Genomic DNA, 20,816 nt, shown 5'->3' on the forward strand with positions numbered 1-20,816 from the left:
TTTTTGGACTTGGACTTTGAGCTAGGGAGATTCTTGTACTCTATGTGGAATTGACTGGGGTCCCTTGATAACTTTCAACTAGTGGCTGATCTAGTCTAAAACTTTTCTAGGTGACTTCATTCATACATGTTGCCTCTGGGAGGATAGCTGAAAGACCAAGCTCAGCAAGTTTCCTTTCCAAGTGGTCTCTCCACCAGGGGAACTGGACCTCATTCTTGGAGGTTTGGGCTTCAAGAGATCAAGACAAAAGGTGCTCGCACTTTGCAACCTAGACCTAGAACTGGTATGTCACTCCTGCTATGTACTTTATTGGTCAAAGCAGGCACAACTTTAAAGGGAGAGGAAATAGACCCATCACTCGTTGAGAGGAATATCAAAGAATTTGCTGCTATCTTTAACCTTTCAACATTTTTAACACCTGGCTTCTTAATGATGCTGAAGTATCTCAGAGCATGATCTTTAGAAATTTCCTCCTCAATCTGCCTAATTTTTAATGAACTCATCCAGTCTCTTGGCTTTAATATGGTTTTAAATATGATAGGTTATTTCATGACTCCCCAAAATTCATTTACATTTAGGATTCAGAACTCAAGACTCTTAAATATCCAAATTTATGTCTAATACACCAAATATACTTTCTTGAATTCTGCACTTAGATGTCTAAAAGGACCAGTACCTCCACTCCAGGACTCTCTGATTCTCTTAATTCTCACCATTTTATTTTTCTCCATTATGCTTATTTCCATCTCTTGTTACCTTTTTAATTTTTGTTGATTTCTCCCTATCAGAAGGTGGGCTACACAAAAACAGGATCATATTAGGATTAGGAGTCAGTTGAAAGTTGTATCCCCCAGTGCCTTTGGCTAAAGGAAAGTAGTTTGCTAAGGTAAAACCTCTTCATGAGTTATAAATAGATTAGGAATATTGGTTAAGTTTTAGGACATTTTATTGCTTTTCTTCTTGATAATTAGGTTATGCTCCCCAGTTTTTTCTGAATTTCCATATATAATTTTCACATTATAAAAGCTTCCTTTTGCTTTTGAAATTATTTAAAATTAAAAAGTTCAATTGTAAATGAAATAGGAAATTACATATTCATTTTAGAGTGCATTTTAAATTGTGCTACAAAAGATATGATAAGACACTACAATAATATGTCTAAAATTTCATAAGGAATATGATATAAATCCTAGTTTTTATTAGTGAAGCCAGGACACCATCTGGCTATAGTAAACATAAGGGTATTACATCTTTTTAAGGATAAATGTTTTAAAGAAATGTTTTCCCAGTGTTATTAGAAGAACTTTACATTTAGAGGTTCTGATATATCTCATTTACCTTTATTCTCTGAAAATGGGCGAAGTCAAGAACATGCTACTCTTTTCTCTGCAAAGCTGTCTTTGTGTACCCCCTTAATCCTCTTGAAAATCTTATTTGTTGGGCTGGCAGTGATGACAATAGTACTTCCATATCCCATGGATAAACATCACACCCATGTGCTTTGTTGTGGTTTTTATTGATTTCTGAGTGATACTGTGAAATCTGATAAGAGGCCTTTTGTGTTCTTTCATCAAGTAAAAAGTTAGTATGTGGTTTTGCCTAGCAGAGTACCTAGCACTTAGTGGGTCAATCAAATAAACTGACATTAGAAAACCCAAGTACACCTACCACTAGCTGTACAACTCTGGGAAATTTTCTGCGTATCTCATGACCTCAGTTTTCTCTCTTCCTTTTTTTTTTTTTTTTTTTTAAAGAGATGGGGCAGGGGTGAAGAGAGAGGGAGAGAGAGAATCTTAAGCAGGCTCCACACCCAGCATGAGGCTGATGCTGCAGGGCTCTATCTCACAATCCTGAGATCATACTTGAGCTAAAATCAAGAGTCGGCCTCTCAAACAATTGAGCCACCCAGGCACCCCATGACCTCAGTTTTCTTATGCATAAAATGGGGATAATACCTGCTTCCTAGAATTATAGTATGGAAAAAATAAGAACAAATGAGATAATACCTCCCCAGTGCTTATTAGCATCATCTGGAACCTAATAAGCTCTCAAAAACTTTACTTTGTTACTTTTTTGTTTACTCTTCTTCTCTTTCACTATTCTTCTTTTCTTTCCCTTTCTTTTTTCCCTTTCTTTTTTCTTTCCTCTTCCCTTTCCTTTCCTTTTCCATTGGTTATGTAAAGAAACTAAAGTAAATCTTCACAAATATTGAATAGGTGCTTCATTTTTGAAATAAGTGAATGTCTCATTGTCTAGTTGGTGCCTCAATTGTAGTTGTTCAATAAATGATTTATCTTAGTCTGGGAACAGTTTCATAAGAGCTGAAAATCTCTTAATGTTAATAATAGTGAAAACCTTATCTTTGGAAAGAAAACTTAGAAAAAAGTTACTATGTTACAGGTATAAAAAAATAGGTAGGTTGGGGTGCCTGGGTGGCTCAGTGGGGTAAAGCCTCTGCCTTTGGCTCAGGTCATGGTCTCAGGGTCCTGGGATTGAGCCCCGCATTGGACTCTCTGCCCCGTAGGGAGCCTGCTTCCCTTCCTCTCTCTGCCTGCCTCTCTGCCTACTTGTGATCTCTCTCTCTGTCAAATAAATAAATCTTTAAAAATAAAACAAAACAAAACAAAAAAATAGGTAGGTCAACAAGATGGTTTCATAAGTCATTCCCAACTTCAATGGCCCTCACAAGAAGACTAACTAACAGGTATCCACAGGCAAGACACCATTGTGGAAATCCTAGACCTGAGAAGTGAGGCTGAAGCTTTCCCCTGGACAACAGAGCCTGAGAGGAACAACACTAGAAGAGTAAGAGGCACAGTTTCACTATGACTGTATCCCTATCCTTCGGGCTGGCACAGTGCAGAATTAATAGAGCCCCCATGGGCCTACGGTTTTTCTGGTGGGAAAGAGAGAGCCCAAGTTGGGCCTGCAACTTTCTCAGCATTGCAAAATGCTTCTTGGGAGGCTTACTCAGGACCCTCATCATGGAATTACTGGGGGAACATGTGGAGAATGACCAATGGGGATCAGATAGAAATTGAGAGTTTCTCTAACCAGTACTCAGATCTTGGCAGACTATGTTCCTGGCAACTAAGCAGAGATCTCAGCCAGTAGCTCTGCCCATCTGCAGAGCCCAGGTGATGGCCCCCTCCAGCCAGGGTGCTCAGTTGACAGTTTTGCCTGACTTGGACTCTAGCCAATAAGCCATACTGGCCATGGAACATATCCTATAGGCCATCCAGTCAGGGGAGCACAATCCACAATCACTTATGGGGTGTAGCAAAAGCAGTTTTAGGAGGTAAGTTTAATTATAAACACATACATCAGGAAAAAAATAAGCAACCTAACATTGTGCTTGAAGAGACTAGATAAAGGGGAACTTATTACTAAGCCAAAATTAGCAACATGAAGGAAATAATAAAAATTAGAGCAGATAAAAAGAAAGTAAAACAGTATGAAAGATTAATAAAACTAAGAGTTTTTCTTAAAACATAACTAGAATTGACCAATCTTTAGCTAGACTGAATACACAAAAAAAAGAGGATTCAAATAAATAAAATTATAAATGAGGGGAAAAAAAAAAAGAAAAGAAAGAAAAGAAAAAAGTCCTGAGCAGACCAATAATAGTAAGGTGTTTGAGTCAATTAAAAAAAACAACAACAAAAACCAAACCTCCTGACAACAGAAGCCCCAGGACCAGATGGTTTCAGTTGCTGAATTCTACCAAACATTTGAAGAAAAATAAATGGTAAGCATTTTCAAACTTTTCTAAAAAACTGAAGATGGGGGAACACTCCCCAATTCATTTTATAAGGCCAGAATTACCCTAATGCCAAAGCCAGAAAAGGACACTATAAAAAAAGGAAATTAACATAATGAATAGAGATGTGAAAATTCTCACAAAATATCAGCAAATCTGGTTCATAAGTACATTGAAAGAATTATACACTGTGATCAAGTGGGATTTATTCCAGGGATGCAAGGGTGTTTCAACACCTGCAAACCAATCAATATGATATATCACTTTAACAAATGAAAAATAAGAATTATAGATCCTCTCAATAGATGCAGAAAAAGTGTGTGACAAAATACAGCATTCTTTCATGATAAAAACTCTCAGCAAGGGGTGCCTGGGTGGCTCAGTCAGTTAAACATCTGCCTTTAGCTCAGGTCATGATCCCAGAGCCCCAGGATCAAGCCCCACATTGGGCTTCCTGCTCGGCGGGAGACTGCTTTTCCCCCTCTCTCTACCATTCCCCCTGCTTGTGCTTGCACACGCTCTCTCTCTTTCTGTTAAATAAATAAATAAAATAAAATAAAATAAAATAAAAACAACCCAAAACTCTTAATGAATTGGAGTGCTATATAAAATCAGTACAGCACCACCAAAGACCCTGAATAGCCAAAACAATCTTGAGGGAAAAAAGAAGGAAGCAGGAGGCATCACACTTCTTGACTTCAAACTATACTACAAAGTTACAGCAATCAAAACAGAATGTTATTGGCCTAAAAACTTATAGAAATCAATGGAGGAGAATTGAGAAAATAGAAATAAATTCATGCATACACAGTCAACTAAAATTGGGCAAGAGAACTAAGAATATTTAATGGGAAAACCATAGTCTCTCCAATAAATTTTGTTGGGAATTCTGGATATCCACATGGAAAAGAACAAAATTGGACTCATTATCCAACTCACAAAAATTAACTCAAAATGGATTAATAACTTAAATGTAAGACCCGAAACAGTAAAGTTCCTAGGAGAAAACATAAGGAAAATCTTGACATTGGTTTTGCAAATATTTTTTAATTATGACACCAAAAGCACAAGCAACAAAAGCAGAAATAAATAGGATTATGTCAAACAAAAAAGCTACAGAACAGCAAAATTAAAAATCAAGTTGTGGAATGGGAGAAAATACTTACAAATCATGTATCTGATAAGGGGTGAATATTCAAAAATATGTAAGGGATTCATTACTCCAAAGAAAAACCCCCCAAATAATCTGATTTTAAAATGAGCAAAGGATCTGAATAGATATTTTTCCAAATAAGATATACAAATGGCCAACAAGTACATGAAAAAGTGCTCAAACATCATTAATCTTCTGGGTAATACAAATCAAAACCTGAAGAGATATTCCTTCAAACCTATTAGAATGACTATTACCAAAATACAAGAGATAACAGGTGTTGGAAACGATGTAGAGGAAAAAAAGGGAAACCTCCTGCACTGCTGGTGGGAATGTAAATTGGTACAGCCACTATGGAAAACAGTATGGAATTTTCTCAAAAGAAAAAAGAAAAATAGAACTACTATATGACCTGGCAAGCCTAGTTCTGAGTATATATCCAAAGGATCTGAAATCACTGTCTCAAAGAGGTATCTGCACTCCTATATTCATTGCAACATTATTTACAATAACAAAGACATGGAAACAAAGTAAGTGTCCATCGAGAGAGAAATGGATTGAGAGAATGTATATGTATTATTCAATCATAGAAAAGAAAGAAATCCTGCCTTTCATGACAACATGAATGAAACTGGAGGGCATTATACTAAGTGAAATAGACAAAGATACTGAATGATTTCACACCTATGTGGCATTTAAAAAAAAAAAAAAAAACTCAGACTCATAGAAACAGAGTAAATTGGTTGTTGCCAAAGGTGGAAGAGTAGGGAAATGGGTCAAAGTGATCAAAGGGTACAAATTTCCAGTTAGAAGATGAGTAAGTTCTGGGGATCTAATATGCAGTATGGTGACCATAATTGACAATACTGTAGTGTACACTTGAAAGTTGCTAAGAGAGTAAATCTTAAAAATTATCACCACAAAAAAAAATGATGATCATTTAAGATGATTGATGTGCTAATTAACCTCATTATTATAATTATGTATATATATATATCAATTTATTACATTGTATACCTTAAACTTACACAATGGTTCATGTCAATTACATCTCAGTAAAGCTTAGAAAAAGTAATACAATGTTTAGATGACATTTTTTGAAATAGTAAAAGATTTAGAGTGTTTAAAGGAGAACAAGGACAAAGAATTACAAAAAAATAGTAACAGAGTTTATATTTTTGATATTGTGATTTATAAGAAATACATATTTGATCAATCTATATAAATTTCTTATGAGTGTAATGTGAGCATCTCTTATCATAATATTAGTCTCTTGTCCTCAGTTCCTGAAATTGCTTCAGAGCCATGAAGATGAAATGGATTTCTTGTCATTCATAACAAACCCCCTTCCACCACAGTTCAGTTTATGTCAATGAGGTGACTTTTAGAAAGCACCTAAGGATGAGGGCTTGTTGCCAGGGGGACCAACGGAGAGTAGAGGATTAGAAATTTCAGTACCACCCTCTGCTTTCCAGAGAGGAGAGAAGGGCTAGAGATTGAGTCAAACAACAATGGTCAGTTATTCCATCAATCAAGCCTATGTAATGAAGTCTCCATAAAAACTCAAAAGGATAGAGGGTTCAGAGAGCTTCCAGGTGGTGACCACACAGAACTGCAGGGAGAATGGTGTGTCTTGAGAGGGCATGGAAGCTCCTCACCCCCTTTTCACATACCTTGCTCTGTGTATCTCTTCATCGGGCTGTTGACTCGGATCCTTACATATACTTTATAATACCAGTGAGTTAACAAATTTCCCGAGCGGTGAGCCACTCCAGCAAATTAATCAAACCCAAAGAAGGGCTCATAGGAATCTTTGATTTATAGCCAGATGATCTTCTGAAAGGCAACAACTTGGGCTTGTGCCTGGCATCTGAAATGGTGAGCAGTCTCGTGAGACGGAACTCTTCACCTATTGAACCTGATGTTATTTCCAGATAGTGTCAGAATTGTATTGAACTGAGGGATACCAAGCTGGTGTCCAGACAATTGCTTGGTAGTGTGAGGGGAATATTCACTAACAAGGGCAACTGAATGCTCAGAACCCAAGTAATATCCCATCATATTTAATTAATTTGTTCAGTATGGGAAAGAGAGGAGGAGGAGGAGGAGGCAGTACTGGATATTAAAACTACCTGTATTTTTTTTTTTGAACTACCTGTATTTTTAAATTACTTATTTTCTATTCAGAAATGATAGAGACATTATGGATTAGGATATAGAGATGGGATGTAACATAAGGAAGATATGCCCAATCATGGTGCTTTTAGGTCATTACAATTAGGAAGGCATCATCAAAATGGTAGGTTTTGTTCCAGGTTCTAAAGGCAACATCTCCAGGATTTTTTTTTTTTAATAATTATAATTTCACTTTCAGGAAGCAAATAGATTAAACCAAAGCTTACTGTGAATTTCCTGTTCCTGTGTTTACTTACCTGTCACTATTAATTCCCCACACCAGTGTCTGCTTATGGGTATTTCCTTTGGATTTCTGTATTTTCGGGCCTTTCCTTCTTAAAGAAAACATCATTCTCTTTACCTCTTGAGAGCATCTTAGGGATCTCTTTACTGAAGAGATGCATTTTAAGATGAGAAGCCTGATGAAAAATATCCAGTGATCTTTGGCAGACCAAGGGATACAAGTACATATAAAAACTCAAGGTTTTGAAGAATGCTCTTCTGTGTTTTTCTGTAGTAACAAGAAATAATACTACCCAAATAAGAATGCATTGTCAGCTCTCAAATTATAATCAGAGTTTATGGATCAGTTCAATTGGGTTATTCTCTAGGGGGGGATACACCCCCCGACACACACTCCTGAAATTAAACATAAATCTTCCATTGGTTGTCTTAAAGTTCATATTATTTATTCATAATTTTGATATTGGTACCTAGGTTTTTCTTATCTTGGTTTAAGATAAAAAATAGATTTGTTCTTTTTAAATATTTTAATCATGACATCAAAAATTTTAAAGTACATATATGAAGCATTTTCTTAGTTAAAACTATAATTATTTTTACATGGATGTATTTAATAGAAATGTATATTTTGTAAAGGTTTCAAAAGGCAACTTCACCTACCCACTTAAGCCCTGGGGATAAAAATACATGTTTATAAAAAATTAAAAAAAAGGCAACTTCACAAAATCACACTATGTCACCTCAAATACACGGGATTCATGCTAAGACTTAATACTGACAGCACACGTTAGGAAACGTTAAGTAGAAATGTTGCAGAAGAAATAGTCTTCCTTTAAAAAAAAAAAAAAGAAGGAGAAGAAGAAGAAGAAAGAAAGAAAGAAAAAGAAAAGCTCTTATAATTACTCAGTCCAAATAGGGAAGAAGGCCCAAGTTTGAATTCATGGCATATTGCTCTAATACGCTATTAGCCTAATCCTTCATTTTCTTGTCAATTAAAGACTTATCTTTATTCACTGATTCACTTATCAGTAATTCGCTGGGTATTTTAAAGCTGGTTGTTAAAAATCCCTTTGTTTATAGCAATAAGGCACCATTCATTTTGTGAACTTTATAAAACCAACCTCTGCCAATTTTGCTCTTTGAGAATAGCTCTAAAGATGTGTTCCCACAGTAATTACTTATTCCAGAGATGTTCATTAAAGAGTGAAGTAAGAGGCAAGTGTTTGAAACAATTGTATCCCACCAAAGCCAGCTTTACCAAGCACCCTCCCAGTATCTACAGTACTTATGCGCATTTAAAAAAAAAATTGGAAAACATCATATGAAATTTGTTTTTTTGAATGCTGGGGGCTAAAGATATTGGCTGTCATTTTTAAAAATTCACGTTTAAATGAGATATTCAGCTAAAGGTTGGGGGAAAGATGGGGTGGTGCTTTTGAATGTGGGCCTAGCTGTGGGTCATTCTAGTGTCTCTGTTCTGTACTGCCAAGTCACCCAAGCCACCAGGATGGGAAGAGAAAGGAGGGGGGGATAAACCACAGTGAAGCCGGCCAAACCTTAATAGAAAAGACGGAATTGGGGTTGTATATTTGTTTTAGATTGAATTATTATTGTAGGAGAGTAGTAAGAAGAATTGCAGTGTTTTATTTGTTTGTTATCAGAACCCGATATGCTGGAATGTGTTGAAGCATTGCACTTATCCTACAATTACAGTAAAGCTTCCCACTGAGCCTTAATGGGCAAAGGAAGGGAGAAAGTTCAGCGCAAGAGAGAGCAAGGGAGAGATTTTGTTTATCGGCCGGTCAGTGAAAAATTTAAATTGATATACCCCCTTACATAAATGAAATTTTATTTATGTCTATTACATAAGAAAACAAAGTGATCAAGGAAAGAAATCAGAGAACATGGGGTTGGGTGTATTTCCTAAACTTCTGGACCTAAACAAAGTAAATACTAATCATCTATAATGAGCATGTCATTTGACTGAATGCTAGTAACATAGCCAAATTAGTTTTCTAGGTGCTTGGAAACAGTTTTCCGTTTTTGGCCTGTAGACTTGAGTTCTTTTGTCCACGCTATTTTTTCTTTTTGTTGAACTCTTAGGATTCATCAGGATTTCAAATATAAATGTAACTGAGTTTCCTCAGTTTATTCATCTATAAAATGGGAATGCTAACAATGCTTATCTCAACTTTATTTTCTCAAATGTAGATTAAATGAGACTCCCTATGAAAAACTCTGAGATCATTGCCTAGCACATAATAAGTGCTCAATAAATGTTAGCATTATGTTTATATACCTTTGACGAAAGCACCATTTCTTTAAAAAAAATTATATCCTCACTGTAAAATAACTCACATATCTCATACCAAACATTTTGAAAGATAAGACAGAAAATAAAAATGCTGCATAATGCTATTATCTGTTGCATCTATTATTAACGTAACTCATATTTCTTTATTAAAATATATCTGTACGAATATAGCTTTCTAAAATATCTATATAATGACTTTTACCCTGTGAGGCTTTTCCCCTCCATGGTCAATTCCCCGACATCTTTCCATCAATAAATACAGATGTACCACTTAATTTTTAGTGTCTACATCACATTTTGTTTTAGTTCATAATTTGAACAACTATCCCTAGCATCTTAAAAGCTCACTGTGGATATGAGAAATAAGAAATGTTTTTTTTAAAAAAATTATGTTCAGTTAGCCAAAATCAGCACGTTCTCATTAGCTGTCTCTGCCTATTAGGTTGTCTTTTAAAAATGATTGGAAACCTACTCAATACTTAGATCTGGATCTGTGAAATGGTGAAAATAAAAGTGTTTCATAGGGTCGTTGAGTGGAAGAGGGTTGTTAAGTCATGCAAACTTTTCTTTGATGATTTAGGAGGACTCTGAGACTGGTTTTTGGTATATAGTTAGTACTTGTTAAGTATTAGCTTGAGGCCTTGTAAAAACTTGGAATTCCCCCAAAATCATTGAAGAAAAATGATATTACTCCTTTAAGTTAGTTCTATTTTATTTGCAAACTTTGCATTTCACTGTTGTATTTGTACTTTGGAATATTCATATGTGAAAATATATACTACCCTACACACCCCAATTCCCAAACCATGTTAATTAGAAGAGAGTTTAAAAGAGTTATTTCTGAGTACACTGCTCACTGAGCAATTTGGAAATGGTCATCTTCAAACACCAGTAACTAGGTAAATATTTTGCAACTTTCATTTTCTTAAGTTTTAACACATCTGAGGAACAGGGAACGCTTGTCTTTGCCTCAGGCTTACTACACCATATTGATGGGGGCTGAGGTGGAGCCGTGTAAAACACTATCCTTTTAAGGACAGAATCTGGGGGAAGGGTAAAATCTGAAGGGATTCCCAATAATTGTCCTCTGTCGGACATTGTAATATGTCAGTCCTGCAAAAGCTCTCCCTTTTTAAAAGCCTAGACATGGAATCCTACCTTATTAGGTAATTCTGGAACAAAGGTTACCCCAATGAGAGCTTCCCAACCTGCTGAAGTCCGCACATAGGGTCCACTCTAACATTGAATGCGTTCCTCTGCCCCCTAGTGGTGCAGGCAAGGCAAGGCAGCTAGTGCTCTCTGGCCAGCCCATCAGCAGCTTCCTTTGCTTCCACCAGAGGGTCCTAACGGAGTTTAAGTTTCTCTACGTGCCTTGACATGAAATAGTTGGAAAGCACACTCTTATGTGCCACTTTCTACATCTCTACTTAGTAAAACAATAATTTACAGACATATGAGGGAGGATATTCATGGGCATTTTTCTGTTAGATTAATCTGTCTCCTTGCTGTATCATAGAACAAGTTTCTAGCACGTAAACCGGTGTTTCTAAATGTCAGACTCAGGCATCTCCTAGCATACATCTAATGGGCCAATTTGAGACATACTTCTCCAAAAAATGCACACATATGGTAGTTTGGAGCTCACTAATGATTGTAAAACAGAAATATAAATGTTTGCAACTGAAAACGTTTCGAAATATTTGATTGCCACAGGGACATTGGAATAAAAAATGTAAATTATTAACGTGATGTTAGGAGATGATCCAAATGAAAACACGAAAATTAAATAATTCCTAATGAGCTGTGAGGTCCTTTAAGAACATAACTATAGGTTACAAAGTAATACTGTTCTAAAGGGCTGGTTCTCAAAATGTGTCCCCAGGACAACAGGCAGCATCATCTGGAAATTTATGGAGAAACAAATTCTTGGAACCCACCTCATACTTACTGAAATAGAAAATCTGCAGGGGGAACTCAATCATCAGTGTTTTAACAAGCTCTTCTGATAATTCTGCTGTGCAAGAGTTTGAGAACCACAATTAACGAGGCCGAGTACTTTTCTAATCCTTATACACCAAATGAATGCTGTCCTTCATTTCCTTAGGGTACAATACCCTCATTTGAGTGAGGCTGCTGCTATTTCAACTCCTTTTAAAGAATTTGTCTCAGAGCCATTTTGTAACTAAAAAGAAATTCAGTTTCATTATTTTATAGTTAAATCTCATTGAGCAATTGCTCAGAGTATCTGTATACATTTTAGATTTGACTTTGCTCTGCAATGCAAAGATTTGAAAGCTTTTTCACTTTTGAAGTGATTAGTCTTTAAGGCAATGCAATCAACAAGTTGTACTGAAAGCTTAATATTTATTGAAGAGCCCTTTATAAACCACTTTTGGATCTTGTAGGACATTCTCCACCATAATATTATTTGGCCTCTAACTCTCTCTAATTAGACTTCAGTCAGAAAAGTTAACCTGATGACTACTTCATTTATTTGACTTTCCTACCTGCTGAGTCAGAGTTAGAGTTAGCTTTGGAAGGAGGCTGGAGGTCAACTGCTTGCCTGAGTAACACATTTTTTTTTGGCCAGGAGAACCCTAAGCCCAAACCTAATGGACCCCCTCATTGCCACAGCGGATGTGGCCACTAGTATCTCTGCTGTTGTGAAATCCTATTCCAAATGCCCAATTCACACATGGTTCTTAAGACTCATCTTGTGTCAAAGCAATTGTGGTGGTTGCTCTGTCCAAGACGAGAAAACGAACAAGAGGGCGTAAGTCCCCTGGTCAGTCCTCCTGGCTCCTACTGTTTTATATGTCAGGAGCATTGCGTCCTCAGTGTTTAACTGCCAATTCAAGTCAGTCTTGCTTTTACCCCAGAGTCTCCAACTCAGCTCTTGTGACGGTATGTCCAAGATGACCCTCATTTTTGAAAAGCAGTACACTGTGGAGGAATAATTTAGGTTTGCTTTTAAACCTTAAATGCATCTCACATCTGTTCCCTGAAGTTCTCCCTATAGTGCCCTTATAGCCTTTTCTAGAGTTCAAGTGAGGAAAGCTAGAAACTGATGGAATATTCTGGTTACACGAGGAAAAGGGGTGGATGTTCAGTCTTACACCCAGCGTTTAGAAGGCTCATCAGGGATGTGGTAGGCAGAACCAGGATCTCTAAGGGAATGAACATTCAACTCAATCTATTATTGCTGTATTCCAAAACAAACTACTGATGAGATTTTAGTAAACTTCTAACTATTCGTCACTCTGTATGTACCTTTACCATTGACACAAAGAAGATCATATCTTTTGTTTCTTTTCACCCTAGGTTTTTTTTAACTTAAAAAGTTATAAAAAGTTATCCTTTTTGGGTCACAAATATTTCTCTTTTTAAAAGATTTTATTTATTTAATTTGAGAGAGGGAGAGAGCAAGCAGGGGGAAGAGCTGTGAAGGGAGAGGGAGGGGGAAAGAATCCTAAGTAGACTCCATGCTGAGCACAGAGCCCAACGTGGGGCTCAATGTCAGGACTCTGAGATCATGAACTGGGCCAAAACCAGGAATCAGAGCTTTAACCAATGGAGCCACCCAGGCACCTCTGGGTCACAACTATTACTATTACAATATCGTATTCTAAGTTTTCATGGTAATTTCTTGTCATCAAAGTTAATTTGTTAAAACTCTCCTCTACCATTTAAAATATTTACTGTCTTGATTTTTATGGACGAACCCTTTTTAAAGCTATCCCATAAGAATGTAGAATAAAACCCCAAAATATCAGCTGATGTATTTATTATGTTTATTATATTTTATATTTATTATATTTATTATATATTATCATTTTATTGCGAATTTTTATTTATCTTTATAATAATACATTTACATTGTTCAAAATTAAAACTATATAAAAATATAGACTGAGAAATCCTTCTACCATTTTTGTTTATTTTATAGACTTCCAAATTTTGTGGTATAAATAAAAGTATATATGGCCCTATATATTCTTCTCATTTTTTTTCTTTTTAAAGAGGTAGCAAAATATAATTTTTATGTATTTTAAAAGAAATGATGTGATTATCCTGGTGCTGTTTCTCCACATAGTACATAGATTGTGTGTGTATACATATAATTTATAATATATGTATATTTTTTTTTCCTGGCACAGAATGTTAATTGCGTGCAAAGAACTAGTCTTCTATTGCTAAACACTTGGGTGCTTGAAGTCTTTTGCTACCACTTTGTTATGATGAATAATATATATGTATATATATATATATATATATATATATATATATATATATACACATTTCATATATGTTTAGGAATATCTGCTCAGATTCATTTGGATGCAATAAAATCTTTTCTTTTTTTTTTCCTGTAACTACTCTGGTAATTCCTAATTCTGACTAAACTTCTTTCAGAATCCAGGCATATTACTATCCTCTTTTCCTTTCTGAAATATAATAAAGTAAGCATTCATTTTAGGAAGAAAGATAACAATCTGAACATCTCACATGCCATTTTTCATCTTATAATTCTGGAAAGTATATTTTAGTTGATGCCATAGAATTTAAGCTTGCTTTTTGAAAAAAGATAATGTGTGAGACAGTTGTCAAAAGTAAACATGAGATGTTTCTCCATGATCTTCCAGAGGTAGACAAGGAGAATTAGTAACTTAAGCATAGGCATGGTTCTGAAATTTAGGTTTGCTCACCCACGTGTATGTGGTCTTACTACATACCTTATTCCATATTATACCTATAAAGGATTTATAAAGATTGAGTATTCAAATATGACTCTGCCCAATATTTTTTAATATCTATGTTTCCTCTGATTTTAATTATGAGTATGTCAGATACCTTGTGATGGTATCAAATACCCATAGTCTTGTTTATTTTCAATAAAAATTCTCAATTTTTAAAAAAATTAACACAACCTAGCATTAATCTGTATTCTAGAGGTTTTCAACCCTTGGCTGCACAGAAGAATCACCTGGGCAGATTTTTTAAAACACTCATAACAAGGCCAGCACAGACCAATCAAATATAAAGATTGGCTGGTAGGACCTAGGTATAGTAATTTTTTGATGCTCCCCAGATAATTTCAATCTGTAGTCAAGTTTGAGCGTCACTGCTTGAGGGGAAGAAATAATTACTGGATTTTTGTCTATTCTTCCCCCAATTAGAATTTATTTCCATATGATTTACATGAAATATCAGCTTTTTAAATTTTTGCATTGAAAATGAACATCTAAAATTACAATTCTTTGTTTTTATATTTGATATGAAGGAGTGAATAAAGAAAAATTATATCTTAGACACAATTTTTTCTATATCTTGGCACGTTTTAGAAAGAAATTCGTTAACCTTCTTGAGATTCTCAGTGCCGTCCTTCTGGAGTAGAGGGGAGTTGGCCATGGGAAGAAACGTGTTTAGATACTGATTTGCATGTGAACTTTATCCCACACAAATGTGCCCCTCTCTGAGATGTTTCTAATGTGAGACCCAGTTGTACATAAATATCTCTGAGTAATTACTCTCTATTCAAATACATATCAAACTATAAAAATGCTGTGCCTAATTTTTATAAAGTGAACTGTCCACATGCAAAAGTGGGCAAGTTAGCTGTGCTTCCGAAAACATCTTAGAATGTGGTTTTGTAAAACTGGCACATTTTTCTCCCTTCTGGCTGAATAGTTCATTATTCCTGAGTGAACTGAAAAAGAGAATGTAGAGACCTTGGAAAAGTTTTTATCCAGCTCTGAAAACTATTTTGATAGGCAAAAACTCTTCTCTGTACTGCTAAGAAGAAATGGGGACTTTGTAGCCAAAAGAAAATGTGATTTTTTGAGAATATGGGGATAATTTTTCCCAAAGTATCATTTTTACATGTATACTTCTGAAAAGTTATGTACTGGAAACTTTATAGTATTTTAATTTAGAAAAAACAAAACAAAACAAAACAACAAAAAACCATGACCCAGTGGCTAAGGGGAAAGGAAAGATAATTATGTCAGAACTTTTGGGGGTGAAAAGGGTTAGATTTCTGATTGTAGTGTTCACTTCCTCATGCTTTTCCTACTACTGAGTAAGAGCATAGAAGAAGTGATCTTTGGATTCATTTAGAATCCATGATATTTCATTGCATGTTGTACTAGAAGTTTTTTGTTTTTTTTTCTTAGACTCTTCACATATCCTATAGCCCATTGATTTCCCCATCTTTGTGAATTGGTTATTTACATTAAGTCTAAAAGTCTAAATACCTGTATGCTATTCTTTTTTATAAAGATTTTATTTTTTTATTTGAAAGAGAGAGACAGAGAGAGCACAAAAGTGGGGAGGGACAGAGGAAGGGAGAGAAGCAGACTCCCCGCTGAGCTCGGAGACCAAGGAGTGGGGCTTGATCACAGGACCCTGAGATTGTGACTTAAGCCAAAGGCAGACGCTTAACTCACCAAACCACCCAGGCGCCCCGTATACTCTTTTTAAGAGGCTGCTTCCTCAAACAACTCTCTCAGGGTGAGTTTATATTTTCATTACAAACAAAACTGTATTTGTATTGCCTGCTGTGGCAGTTCTTTCAGTTAAAGGATGTAATGTTTCTGACTTTTGGTTGAAACCTCGAACTGATACCAATTATAGGACAACATGTACTGTTACTTTTAATGAATTACATTTGGTTACTGGGTTCTCTTCCTGTAGACTTCTTGAAGCATGCTTTCACCTTTCAAATATTTTGGCCTCCTATTAATCCAATGATTTAATCCTTTTTGTTCCCCTAGACAGGGTAATTTCATCAAAGTTTTCCCACATGGCCAGAATCTGGATTAGCTATTTGGTGTGCTGTAAATTTAAAAGCCAGTAGTATTCCTCCCGCTCCTTATATATACAAAAAACAGATGGAGTGATTACACTGCAATATTCCTGGCTAAAGTAAATTTCGATGTAAGAATACAGCCTTTATATGTATTGGAGCAAAGTATGTCACTCTTTCTCATTCACTTAAAAGGATGTTTAATAAAATTGCTACTTATCAAAAGAGAAACTCCAGAGGAAGACTAAATAAATGAGGTGATATTTTAAAAGTTAATGAATGAGGTGCCTTGATCTATGGCTCCATTATACTCTTTTCATTGCTTCACAGAGCTCTTAAAACACAAGATGTGATGTAAAGGATAGGTAAGCTAATTTAAACATCGCTTTAAAAAGTAGGCAGGGAAACACTTATTATGTTTACTGAAGGGCTGAAAGTAGAAGGTCCTTTCTTTTACAAGATATTATGAGCTAAAATGTAACATGCAAATTAATGACCTTTTTAACATAATGAACACTAAAATTGAGCTGGTTTTGAAGTTAGGCTACAAAAATTGTCTAGTGATACAAAATATGATAAAATACTTTCAAAATTTACTTTAAGCATTACGTAGATGGTACCACCAATAACAGAGCTTGGTTTGTACTTTATCTTCATGAGCATAATTTTATAATCCGTATTGATCGTGCTTTCAGTGCTAGCTAACTTCTTCACATTGGGGATTCTGAGAGTTCTTAATTTTTGGAGTCTTTATGAATGATTTTAACAAAACTACTGAAATAATCCAGACTCAGTTAATAGTCTTTGCCTACAAGTACCAAAAGTTAACTTGAGCTGGCTTAAACCAAAAATGTATTTATGAAATATCTGCAGATTATGTCATGCAATCTATTTTTTAAAAGATTTTATTTATTTATTTGAGATAGGGTGAGAGAGAGAACAAGTGGGGAGTAGAGGGGCAAAGGGAGAAGGAAAAGAGGGCACCCCACTGAGCAGGGAGCCCAACCCAGGGCTCAGTCCTAGGACTCCAGGATCATGACCTGACGCAAAGGCAGATGCTTAACCAACTGAGCCACCTACAAGATTCCTTAAGAAATTAAAAATAGAGATTCCCTATGTCCCGTCAATTGCACTACTGGGTATTTACCCCAAAGATACAGATGTAGTGAAAGGAAGGGCCATCTGTACCTCACTGTTCATAGCAGCAATGGCCACAATCATCAAACTGTGGAAAATGCCAAGATGCCCCTCAACAGAAGAAGATGTGGTCCATATATGCAATGGAGTATTATGCCTCCATGGGAAAGGATGAATACCCAACTTTTGTATCAACATGGATAGGTCTGGAGGAGATTGTGCTGAGTGAAATAAGTCAAGCAGAGAGAGTCAATTATCATATGGTTTCACTTACTTGTGGAGCATAAGGAATAACATGGAAGACATTGAGAGATGGAGACGGGAAGTGAGTTGTAGGAAATCAGGGGGGGAGACAAACCATAAGAGACTGTGGACTTTGAAAAACAAACTGAGGGTTTTGGAGAGGAGAGAGGTGGGAGGTTGGGTAAGCCTGGTGGTGGGTATTATGGAGGGCACATATTGCATGGAGCTCTGGGTGTAGTGCATAAACAATGAAATTGGGAACACTGAAAAAAAATTAAATAAAATTTTAAAAATTCTCAATGCTATTTCTAAATTTCTAGGAGAAAGGTTAAATAAACCAGCCTAGGTCAATTTCTAACTATGTCAAGTCAGCTATGATTAGGACAGAGAGTCTCACCGAGCTCCCTGGGATATCCAACCCTGTGGATAGTGAAACAGTTCCAAGAGAAGAAGACCTGACATAGGTACCAAGAAATGTTTATTATCATGCTGTTAGATAAGTAAAAAGCATAAATTTAATTTAAATTCTAGATCATGTCTCAAGTAGATTAGGTACCAAGTACCATAATTTTTAAAGTACGAAATAAATTAAGATCACATTAGTTAATTAAAAAACATTCTTATGTATTTGTTACCAACTTGATTATATAAAAAAATCCTTAAATTCTTTTATTGATATTCTGTAACTTGACCAATTGCTATTTATTTATTTATTTTCTTGAGTATGGGTAGAGACTTTTAGACAAGAAATAGAAAAGTAAATTTTGGATTTGGATTGCCGGGTAAAACTTATTTTAGTTCCAATGTCAATGAAGTAACTTTAAACTGGCATTAAGTAGACTATATAATGTAGGGTGCATATATGCCATTATTCCTCCCAGGTAAAATGTTCAGAATCTGTGTATTTAAAAGGCTAATTAAGTATTATCAAGTTCAAAACACCTTAATATATACAAGTAGTCAAAGGATGGTTCAAGAGGTGAAGTGTCTTCTTTAAAGGCACAAAAACTATTTAGTGGGAACTAAATCTTCTGAATTGACACCTTATGTTAGCTGTTTGCCTTTTATATTAAAAACAAATGAATAAATCCGTCATCCTCTGGCGCAGGAGGTTCCCTTTTGAGGAGAGAGGACCTTGGGGGCTTTATGAAAGGTCAATGCAATGTTTATCCTCCCATTAAATTTGAACATCATCTGTTTCGCTGATTCAAGATATTCCTGATCAGTACTGAAATTAAGAAAGAAATATGGAGGTTTCTTGAGTACACATCTATCAGAATTTTGCATAAGTGTCTCAGGAATTTGTGTTTTCGGCTCATTCACATCTCTACACTTCTTTAGTGAATTCTTCAGAGAATTCTGAATTCTGAATTCTTCCTAATTCTTCAGAGAATTATGAGTTTGCAGGAATGAGTTCAGAGTTCTAAGTAAAGTTCATCCAGGTGACTCTTTTTTTAATGGAAAACTGATACAGCAAGAAACATATTTTAAAACTTCCTTTTTCTGGTTGATTTGTTAAAAGCCAAGTCCATTTCTTTTCAGGAAAATTCATATTTTTGGTATGATTTACTCAGCTATAGTTGCCTTTGACTTGGATTTTGAAGTCTTCCACCAGAAAGAATGCTGCAATATTTTCGTTTGTTAGTAAAAAAAAATTTTCAGGTTTATGCTTATGATTTTGAGCACACATGATTTAGGATCATGGCAATGGTTTCCAGTAACAAGACGGCACTCACGGGGCAGTATTAACATACTGCTATGAGTGCTAAACTTACTTTCTGTAACTTCAGTGCTGCTTAGAAAAGTCATTTTCTTACCCAAAGGCCTTGGGTAGAGTTAGTTCGTTTGTACATTTATTTTTAACGCCTCAAATGATCTGCATAATGATATGTAAATATACTCATGCAGCAAGAGGCTGCATGTTGAGAGAAAAACACAAGACTAGGTAGTAAGACACCTAGCTCTTTCTCTACTGTGACCATCCTGTGTGCCACTTAATAAACCACTTTTGCAGGCATTATCTGTATGATGTCAAGGTTAGGGTTAAGAGCAAGCTAAGGTCTCCTTTAGCTCTGACAAGTTTATTTCTATGATAAATGTATATATACATATATGTATGTATATTCCAATTTTTAGATGAAGGCAAAAACAAAGTCCCATTCATTTGAAAACTCAAACTCAATGCCTGGGTATCCATTGCTTCCCATTGTAAACAACCTGCACTCTCTTCTCTGATCCTCCCTCTTGTGGAATTCCAAGAACTCAAGAAAAGATTCCACAAACCAAGGTCATGTACTGATTTCTAGCATCTGAGAAATTATGATGCAGTAGCTGCCCAGTCAATGTTCTTTCCACTTCCTTCCCATACTCATATTCATGTTAATATTCTGACCTTTCAGCACACAGTTTAGAAGATTTGAAATTAAAAAGAAGAGAAAAGGGGAACACGAAACACTATTTTTAACTATGGGGAAGGTCACTATTTTTAAAGAGAAACTGAACAGCTGACTCCCAGCTTTTTAGGGAAGAGATGATCTCCTGCTCCCCCATGCTGGACGTTAAGGTTTATTTTTTTATGAATGAGCGCATGAGGGGAAAAAGAAAACCAAAAAACCAAAAACGAACATTATATGGCATTTTTGTGTTCAGCAATGAAAAGTTAAAGTAAGGATGCAGTACTGAAAGGAACACTGGGTTTGGGAGATGGGAGTTCCAGATATGCGTGGGGTGCTCTCTCTCCTCTCTGGGGATAGTCATTAAATCTCTTTATTTCCCTACTTTCTTCTCTCAGTATCTGTAAATTGAAGAGTCTGGGCTAAATTTACTCAACATTCACTTTTGACTGTAAATATACTGCTTTCAGGTTGTATATCCATTATGTACATATAAATAGAATTTTTCTGCATGTAGCTATTATGCTTTTAATCCCCCATAGTAGTTTTTCAGCACCTTTACCTCTTATTATCTGGAGTATACTCAGGGAATG

Source organism: Mustela nigripes, chromosome 2 (assembly GCF_022355385.1).
Source record: "Mustela nigripes isolate SB6536 chromosome 2, MUSNIG.SB6536, whole genome shotgun sequence".
NCBI classification, from domain to species: domain Eukaryota; kingdom Metazoa; phylum Chordata; class Mammalia; order Carnivora; family Mustelidae; genus Mustela; species Mustela nigripes.